Source organism: Chanos chanos, chromosome 2, assembly GCF_902362185.1.
Source record: "Chanos chanos chromosome 2, fChaCha1.1, whole genome shotgun sequence".
NCBI classification, from domain to species: Eukaryota; Metazoa; Chordata; class Actinopteri; order Gonorynchiformes; family Chanidae; genus Chanos; species Chanos chanos.
The window spans coordinates 7174741-7184751 of NC_044496.1; positions in this window are offsets into that span (position 1 = coordinate 7174741).

Here is a 10011-nt window from a genome sequence, read left to right on the forward strand (position 1 = left end):
CACAGCAGATTCAATTCTACTCACTGCTCTTTGAAGTTTTTTTTAATCGCGTAATCGCATTGCCTACCTCGAGGACAGTGGCCAACGCCCGAGAGTAAAACCACACCAGCCGCGTCTCACTCGACGGACCCCAAAACAAGACTATCCATTGTTCTAACCTCAGAGTTGACATAAGTCACTCCATACCACAATAAAGTGTCAGAGTTGGTATTATTCTGATGGGAAAAAAATTAATATTCTATTTAAATTAATTTCTATTCAAATATGTAAACTGACCCCTGACCAGCTGTCAAGGCCATTACGTATCTGTGCCTCCCAGTGTTCAGAAATATGTACAGCAATGTAGCAGGCTAATTACATTAACTATTCCTCCCTCTCCTCCTCCTAACCACCCTCTGGCCAAACAAGTGGTATTAAATTAGCCATTTTCTGCTGATGAGAGAGAGAGAGAAAGGGGGAGAGTGATGGGGAATATGAGAAAGAAAAGAGAGAGAGAGAGAGAGAGGTAGAGAGGGAAAGGGAGAGAGTGAGGGAGAATGAGAAGGAGAGAGACAGGTAATTAGATTAACAGGATGCTATCTGAGGCTGTTTTGGGCTCATTTGCAAGGCTGTTTATGATAAACACAGGAAGTGCAGGCTCAAGCTGTATTTCAGGCCTGTGCTTGAACGGAAACCACATCTCCACTCTCATATTATCCTTACAATCACTTCCACAAACCACTATGACACATGGGGGGTGGAGGGGTGGGGGTCTCCTCTTATCCCTGAGGAGCAAAGGGGAAAGAACAGAATAACTGCAGGCAAAGGATCAAGGAAGTGAAAGTAACAGTAACCTCTGCTCTATCTAAAAGAAGTACATGCCGATACACCTCTCAGACTTGCTCAGCAAAAATGCAGTCTACATAATCTCTACAGAGAGATATGAATTTAGTATGAACACTGGCGTCTGGCCGGTTAGAATATGTCAGTAATAGAACGGAATAGAATAGAACGGAATCAAATAAAAACTCAACTTGTTGTCCACATTATGTAAAGAAATGAAAAAACAACAACAGTGATCATTTCCTGTCAGAGCATCAGCCACATCCCTTTTTTTGGTTTCATAAGCTTGCTGGCATAGTAGTTTGCCTTAGGTCAGACTTAACCAGCACTACTGTTGCTGCGATTAAGAGTCAGCCAAACCACACTGGGCTCCCTCAGAGCCAAAATGGCTGCTCACTACAACGCAACAAATGAACACATGGGAGGGGGGGGAAAAAAACGTTATTACACCCTTAACCTTGAACCCCGAACAGCCTTAACTAGACTTAGACCAATGTTTTTGATATCACTCCTTCTTATGTAATGCTTCAATGATGATTTATAATTTTTTGTGTTGTTTGTGAATATGTTTACTGCAGCCACTTATGTGTTATACAGCTGATTTTCGGTGTATACGTTCAGAAAAATGCCTCATTACGCCACGGTGTTGCTGGTGGAGTTTGAGCACTAGTAACCTAAGAAAGAATTTTCCATTGGGTAATAAAGCAGTTAGTCCGGCCAGTCCTGCACTGGGGGCCATATGGTCCATGTGTGTACAACAAACCAAGTTTTTTTTTTTTAATCCATTTCTATATTATCTCTAAGGAGGATGAACTTCCCATGAGCAAATATGTAATGGAGTATGCCTGGTCTAGGCTACGCAATAAAGAAAATATTAAACAAGATTAAAAAATGAATAAATGTAAATGTAAAAAATATGTAAAGGCAGCAATTAGAAAAAAATATATTCTTTCCAAGATTCATGTATATGTTCCCACAACCCAAATGGCACTCTGCATATAAAGCACAGTTGACGGATGCTGTTTCTAATTTACTAAACCTATGAAAAAACAAAAGGACGGCTTTCCTTTGATGTTGATGCTCGCACCGTGTCCTGTAGAGTTTGCCTAAACCTTTAGAGGAAATATATATTCTGCAAATCAACTTAATGACACAAAGACAATGTTATCTTTAGGAAATAAAGACAATGGGAGCTGTAACAGCAGCCAGTGGTGTTCCTTCACTGGGGAACTCCAGTGCTTTTCGTTGTGGGTGGATCTGTAACCCTATCTTCCCTATCTCTGAAAGCAAAGTGTGTGTCCACTTTCCACAGCCACAGTTTGGCATATGGACAACAAAATCCACACAACTGAGCAATAAATGTTAAGTAAAGAAATCTATAAAAAAAAAAAAAAGTCCATAAACGTTTAGAAGATCAGTCTGTACATTTTTACATTGGACAAGGTCTGATACAGATGTACACAGTTTTTGTACAGAGTCTGTTTTTGAACTGGAGAGCAACTAGAGAATGATTCTAATTGCTCTGAGCAATCTATTATCATGAAAATTGATTTCCCATTACTAAAATTAAGGAATTCTGATTATGTTTACCAATGTCCAGAATTTTTTTTAAGTCACCTGTCAACTCACCGAAAACTGACATGGCCTAGAACGACCATCATGTTCTATAACAGGATGTTTATTTATCAGGGTGCGGTATCATGAAAAACTCATCAAGTCCTCTTAACCCCTAAAGATATCACATTGCCTCACACGAACACTGTCCTCATGTTGTGATCAGAAGATACAGCCACAGTTATCTGATGAGGCATGTACAACACTGTCTGACACAGCAATGCTTTTCAAAGAAAAAAACTTTCACATGTTGCATTGACTCAACCTAATGTCAGGCCACAGCCTGAAAATCCACAGATTACATTTCCATCAGAGACGTGCGTCTACGGCAATTTCATCTGTGTAGTAATATCTCTTGGTTTAAGGCTGTGGAATCTCATTCCAAGGCCTTTATACTCTCAGCACACATTGTCCAAGTCCCATCTGCCAAACCCATTCCTGCTCCAATTCCCCCTCCCCTTAACCTCTTTTTTGTAGCAGGGTGGTTTACTGGAGCAGACCTGCAGTAAGAGGGCTGAGTGGATTACCCTCTCACAAAGGAATACAATTTTTATGAAACACTCCTCTAATTGTAGTGGGGTAACAGATGGGTTTGAGTCAGAGATAGATGCTCCATTTGCCTTGTTGCTCTCCTGAAGGATTACACCCTGCAGACGTATGACAGTATCTATACAAACCAGACACTTCATCCAGTGAATAAGAAAAGGAAAATGTAAACCACACCACTAAAGAACCTCTATATATTTGGTAAAACTGCATATATATATATATACATATGAGGTATGCCAAAACAATTCTGTGTGGGGATGGAATTACTCAACACACCTATGCCACACAGGAGATCTTCATGCTGTGGTTCAAAATAGAGTAGGAGAATGTACAGAGAGAATGTGGTACCATATATACAGAGAGCTACGATTCCAACATTTACATTGACATCCGCTCAAGTATATGAGTGAAGAAAGCAGTAAGACATTACTCCTTTGCAGCTGCAGACTACGTGTCTACAAAACGTATCCGTATTTCACAGGATCAATGGGCAAAGCAGATACACATAACTAAAGATCACTCAGAGAGCTTTCACATACAGCTCATCCTTAGGAGGCCCCCGTTTTAAGATTAAACACGATATGAATGTTTTTGCCTTCTATGGTGGTTGATTATATATAAACTGCAGGTGTGCTACAAAACCTAAATCACAGGTTTTCAAATCAAGCCTCGGAGGCCAATAAACCTGCTGTATATCACATACTGAGTCATATCAGCTGAGCAGGCATCACTGCAGTTCTAAGGAAAGCCCAGTGATTCTCAACTCCAGTCCTAGAGGGCCCACTGTCCTGCAAATCTTTGTTTTAACTCTTCACTATCACAGTTAACTGAGCTAATCAAGGGCTTGATGATTAAGTGATCAGTGGGATTAAGCATGTCAGTCCTGAGTTAAAACATAGACGTGTAGGACAGTGGGCTCCCAAGACTAGAGTTGAGAATTGCTGGCATAGCTTGTGCTTTGACTGGTTGTTGTGGATACAGACTGTTTATGTACTTATGGATATTGTTTCCTTCCTCAAGAGTCTCACATTAAGCAATAACATTATGCAGCTTCAAGTGTGATAAAGATGAAGCAGCAGGCTTTGTACATATTAGAGGAAGGGTGTGCCACTTTGACTGAGGGGCCATTTCGATGATACAAAAAAAAAAAAAAGGATTTCAACCACCTTTTCATGTGTGACAATGCAGAGTACACAGGCCACTACAGAAAGACTCTCAGCAAGCCTATAGCTATGTGAGACCCCCTACCCATCCTGGATGATGTCTCATGGGAAGAATGTTCCGGAACGACATGACCCCACGTTACATCCATAACCACACCATTCCCCAGAGGTGAAATAATAGCGCGTCTAATTTCTCGATTACTGCTGACAGAAATAGATATCCTTATATCCAAAAATATGAAAATGCACTCTTTTGTAAAACACACAGAGGCATGTTCACTTCAACATAATGCACTGAAATGATTGATGGCTGATGCATGGCTGATGCATGTTAAAGACATTATATGACTGCTTCCCATTGCTCAGGTGATCTGGGCCAAGTCCTCAGGGGACATCAGCAATACAACCAAAGAAGTCTTATGTTCCAATAGAATGGATCGCTTAATAGTCAGTTAGGAGGCCAGAGTGGATGGACTTGACAAGAACTGCTTATAAAAGTTTTCAATGTCTTTTTCCCCACTCTGTGAGGGAATTCTTCTTGCTTGATATTTACTTGACTAGTAAATGACCTCAAAGGTTTTCTCCAAATCTCAGACATAGAGCGTAATCAGACTGGTCTAACTCTGAGATGTGTAGTGTCACGAATTTAATGAAACACATAAGCAGGGATCTTACACATTAGCATCCTAACACTCAGTTAGGTAACAGTGCTGGACAGTATTACATTTGGCATTAAACATAGCTCTGCCGTTTTATAGACCACAGTAGGCAAAAGGTGACGCACATGTTCACCCTGTGGAACTCACTGAGATCACATTACATCGAATGTCTCTGCGGAGTCGGAGCGGACCCAACAGGGCCAAGGCTGTAGACCCTGTCTGTGACTTCTCTTATTCCATTAGAGGCTGTCATTTGCAATGATTAAAAGTGACTCAGCCTTGTTTATGTGTGCATTGCAAAATACATCATCAGGTCTGGTTACTGTCTGTTTAAATGCCATCAGGTCTGTTTATTGAATCGATTTTTTTCTTCATCCTGGGGATAAAACATCTCTGTTCCTGGATTTGCTGGACCAGTTTCATTTTTCGCCCCCCCCCCCCTCTCTTTCTCTCTCTGTATGACTGTTTTCTAATTCCAGACTTTCTCTCATTGTGAGACCAGCAAATGTACTGAAAGCAGTCGTTGTGTACTTGCCCCAAATGTGACGGTATAGAGTTGCAGTGTTGTTGATGGTTAACCCTTGTGTTTGCCGCAGTGGGTTACAGAAATCACCCAAAAATGGCTCAAGTCTCACAACCGCAAAGCCAGGAATGTCTGACAGATCTGACACCCTTCTGGAACCTCACGTGCTACTGGGTGGTGCCACCCCTGAACTGGGTGAACTGGAAACTGAGGAGATGATGGGCTGGTCTTAATTGCATCCAGAATATGGGCTCTGCACACGAAAAAATGTAGGTTTTTTTCTCTTTTGAGAAAAAGGGAGGGAGGCGGTAGAGAGAGAGAGCAAAACATAAGAAAGAGACTGAGACTGAGTGAGTACAGTAGGGAGGAGAGAACTGATTTCATTAGTGTACTCAGTTAATACACAGACATAGGCAGCCCAGTGAGATGTTTGTATGAGCGCTGAGTGGGAGAAAAGAGTTGGGGAGAATAAAGTATGAGCGGTCTGGCCTGGACCTCCCTCATCTTCTGCCACCAAACCACAGGAATTCTGCCTTCCTCTCTCTCTCTCTCTCTTTCTCTCTCTCTCTTTCATTCCCTGTCCTCCTTCTTCTCTCCCTCCAGAAAACATTTTGAGCTGTTACCCCCTCAAAAAAACAAAACAACAACAAAAACAAAAACAATGGTGTATCATGCAAATATGTTGTATGTATGACCAAAATGAGCTTTAAAAAAACACGGCACTTTTCTTTTTTTGACAGGCTTGTCTTTTCTGAAAGAAAAAAAATAAAAATAGCTTGGGAAGTGTTAGGTTGTGCACTAAGACATCTGAGCAGTGCAGCACAGACACACAGAGCTGTAGATAGCCTCATGTGGTTGATGATTAGCTCAGCTGTAATGACTGAACCCCTCATGCTTTTCTCGCTCTCTCTCTTTATCTCATTCTTTCTCTAACACTCACACACACACAGGTAACCCTGCTGAGGCCAGATTCCTGTTCACAATGAAAATCACATGCACTCAGCATGTAATGTGCTTAAAACAAGTGATGAGTGCATTGACTAAAGAACATAAGAGGTAGAATCCCTTTCCCTCTCTCTCTCTCTGTTTCTCCCTCTTTTTGTGCACCCCCCTCTCTCTCTGACTCAAATTCACTGTTTACTTTCATTGATTCTATTCCCCATTACTGACTTTACTTCCTCACTTATTTAAATGAACAGCCAGGCATGAATTGGAAAGCTATAGATCTGCAGTACTGGCATATAGAGGCATATAGAAGCTCTACTGTACGTTGTACCCTACTGTAGAATCTAAGTATTGCAACCTGTAGAGCAGTATTAATCACCAGTGCTCTGCCATTGTCTTATTATTACCAGAAACCAAAGCCCTAGTGTACACACAAGAGATTCAGTCTTCTATAATATCACCCTACATCATACAATAGAGAAAGGGCACTCCCTACGTCTCTGTCTATGTTGCTTTAGTTTGGTGTGTCCAGTTTAAATACACTCCTCTAACCTGGTGGCTCCAGTAACATCTTTCTTTCAAAGTGGATGTTGGACATTAATACTAGAGGTACAAGATGTATAACCCCTGATTATTATAATGAACATGACAACACAACTATGTACCCATTTGAAAAAAAAAGTATGTGAGCCTAAAGGGAAAAACTATCAGACAGAGAAAATTTGTACCTTAGGAGACAATATTGATGAATGTGTTAGGAGAAGAGGAATTCATTTCAGAGTTTGCGCAAAAGCACAAGAATGCTCTCTTTTCATAAGGAATAAAAGTAAAGCACTTGAAGCTGTGTGCACACACTTGCATCAAGGTCAACCTTCAGCTGCAACTCAAACTAACCACTCACCAACCCATTTCCTTGGCAACAGTGACTCATTTCCCTAGCGACACAGCAGTTACAGCCTGTTGAAAAGGAGAGGCTCTGTCTCAGATAAGTAAAAGGAAACCAAGATTGATCCACCGTCCAATCAGAGCAGTCCATCTTAATGAAGCAACTGTCTTGAGTACATAGTGGTTTTTCTCTGGTAGCTGAATCTACAGTCAGAACACCACAGCAAGCCTTGGGTAAACTTGAATGGAAAAAGCAGTGATATAAATAATGTGCTAAATTGTTTTACTTTGAACTAATTCTTTTTCTTTATCTCAAGCATTTGTTCATGATTTTTTTTTTCTTTTCATTTTATCTTATCTTTATTTTATCCTTAAGTTATCATGGTTAGGTTCCTGTTTGGTGAAAACAATAACATCCCTCGCTTCAACAAGAACCCAAAGGCAAACAACAGCACACAGAGTAATCCCTGCATCTCTGTGCAGTACAAAAAACATCCAGCACACATCAGCCTTCAGTGAACTATTTGTGCTATGTGACATTTAACCAGCTACATAACCCATTTCAGAAACATGTTCTGGATTGGTTTGACCGCCTACTACAAAAAAAAAACAGACATACAAAGTCTAATTTAAGAGACACAAAACCAAAAATGAATCCACGAAAAATGAATCCAAGTTTTTGATTCGGTCATGACTAAATGCTGATTTGCACTATGATTCTATTATTTTTTTAAATGAAAGAGGAAAAAACAGAAAACAAAACATGCTATTAGAAGAGTGTAAGATTCACATTTCACATATAGACCTGTTTTGGAACTTTGCATCACTTCTTTAAGTGAAATAAAATATGAGTCAGAATGAGAAACTGTATCGTAAATACATTTTTTAACTGAACAAAAGCATTTTGTTGGAAGCCTTTCACCATATTGCCCTACAGGGCAAGACTGTAGTATCCTATAGTACTTGCCACACACACAAACACACACACACTCTGTCTCTATCTCTCTCATGAGAAAGAGTGAAACAGGGACCACAGAAAGAGAGAATGATTCACTAACACACCTGCCTACCAGCACAAAGACTAGTCTGTTCTGTCTTATCACAAAACCCGACTGAGCTCAGCTCATAGACCACTGTACTGCAAAAAGCTGTAGTGCTGTAGAACGACATTCCATGAACACAAATAATGACAGAAGACACACAAGAATTATTCACTCTTACACAAATTCAAAGCATATACGTATCCAGCGTATAGTTATAAAGCCCAATTCACTCACTTAGTATGAACACACAGACAGAGTCAATAAATAAAATCTGTAGACATCTCACCTTCTCCACCAAAAGCGAGACTGATTCATCAGATTCAGCAGGACAGGCTGGCATGAATAGGAGCCCCGTGCTCAAACAAAGATTACAATTATTTTGGAATTTTCCACCATGTGTGTGTGTGTGTGTGTGTGTGTGTTTGAGCTGGAAAAGGTGCTGTCTTTAACTAAATGGGTGATCTCTTAACATCCTCAAACGCACTTATCCAGTTGAGGCACTGTCATGGCATTATACAACATCAGAGAGACAGAGTGGACGCACCCACCTACAGACGCACACACACACACACCTACAGACACACACACATGCACACACACTCTCACAGTAACAGTGAACAGTGTGTGTATGTGAGTGACTGAGAGAGAGAAAGAGAGTTTGGGAACGTGCATCATCTCTGACAAGAGGATGTGGGAAAGCGAGACATGAGGCTTAACCAAGTGGTTTTTGTCAGGGCTGTAGGAGGGAAGGCACACTGAAAATGGAACAATTAAATGGACAATAAAATGAAGAGCCTCTTGTACAGCCACAACTTTAATACCGCAAGCTCTCTAAACACTGCACCACTGCACAGGGGGAGAGACAGAGTAAGAGAGTGAGGCAGAGAGAGAGAGAGAGAGAGAGAGAGAGAGAGAGAGAGAGAGAGAGAGAGAGAGAGAATCCAGGGAAGACTGTTCGCATCAACTAATTCTTTCTTTTTCACTAAACTTCAAAAATATGGAAAAATAAAGTTGATGTTCTTTACTACATGATTTAATGCTTTGTTGAAATAAACAAATAAACAAACCCATTAAGAGTTGCAGATATTATACTATTTATGACTGCTACCTTGGATAATTGTGAGAGAAGAACATTCTCCAAAAAGCAGGAGACAGAAAAGCTACTGCAAATTTAGATCTGATTTATTGAAACCCCCTGTCAGTGCAAGACTACAAAACATACCACAGACTTGTGGTGAGAAAATAAGGCCCAAACAGGAATTTTAGAAGTGGTGTAACTGAAAAAAAAATTTCCTTTCTAGCACACAGTCATATGGTAACCTCTGTCCCCCTGCTAAATATAGCCGGAACAATGTCAGTTCAGTTAGTCATTATCACAACAATGTCTCAGACCAAAAGAAAAAAAATCGAAGAACGATTTTAGAGAAAACAACAGAATTCCTGGTTCAGAATGTAAATCCATGTCATAAGCATCTTATATAACATCCCTCTCTGTCTCTCTTTCTCTCTCTTGTAAGATAGCTTCTTTAGCACGAAATACAGCTAGTGTAAATTAAGCATAAAACACAATGCATAAAAGTTTTTTACTAACAAAGTAAGAGTTTTACTAATAGAATAACCAAAAATAATGCTAATACTGTAAAACTATAAGTCTCTCTCTCTCTCTCTCTCTCTCTTTCTCTCTCTCAAAAAGAGAGTCATGTCCATATGCATGCTCCTGTCAGCTGTGCTGGTCATGGCTTGGTGCTCAGTAGAGCTAGCACACACCCCATAACTGATCAAAGTTCCTCAAAAACTTGAATGTTCCG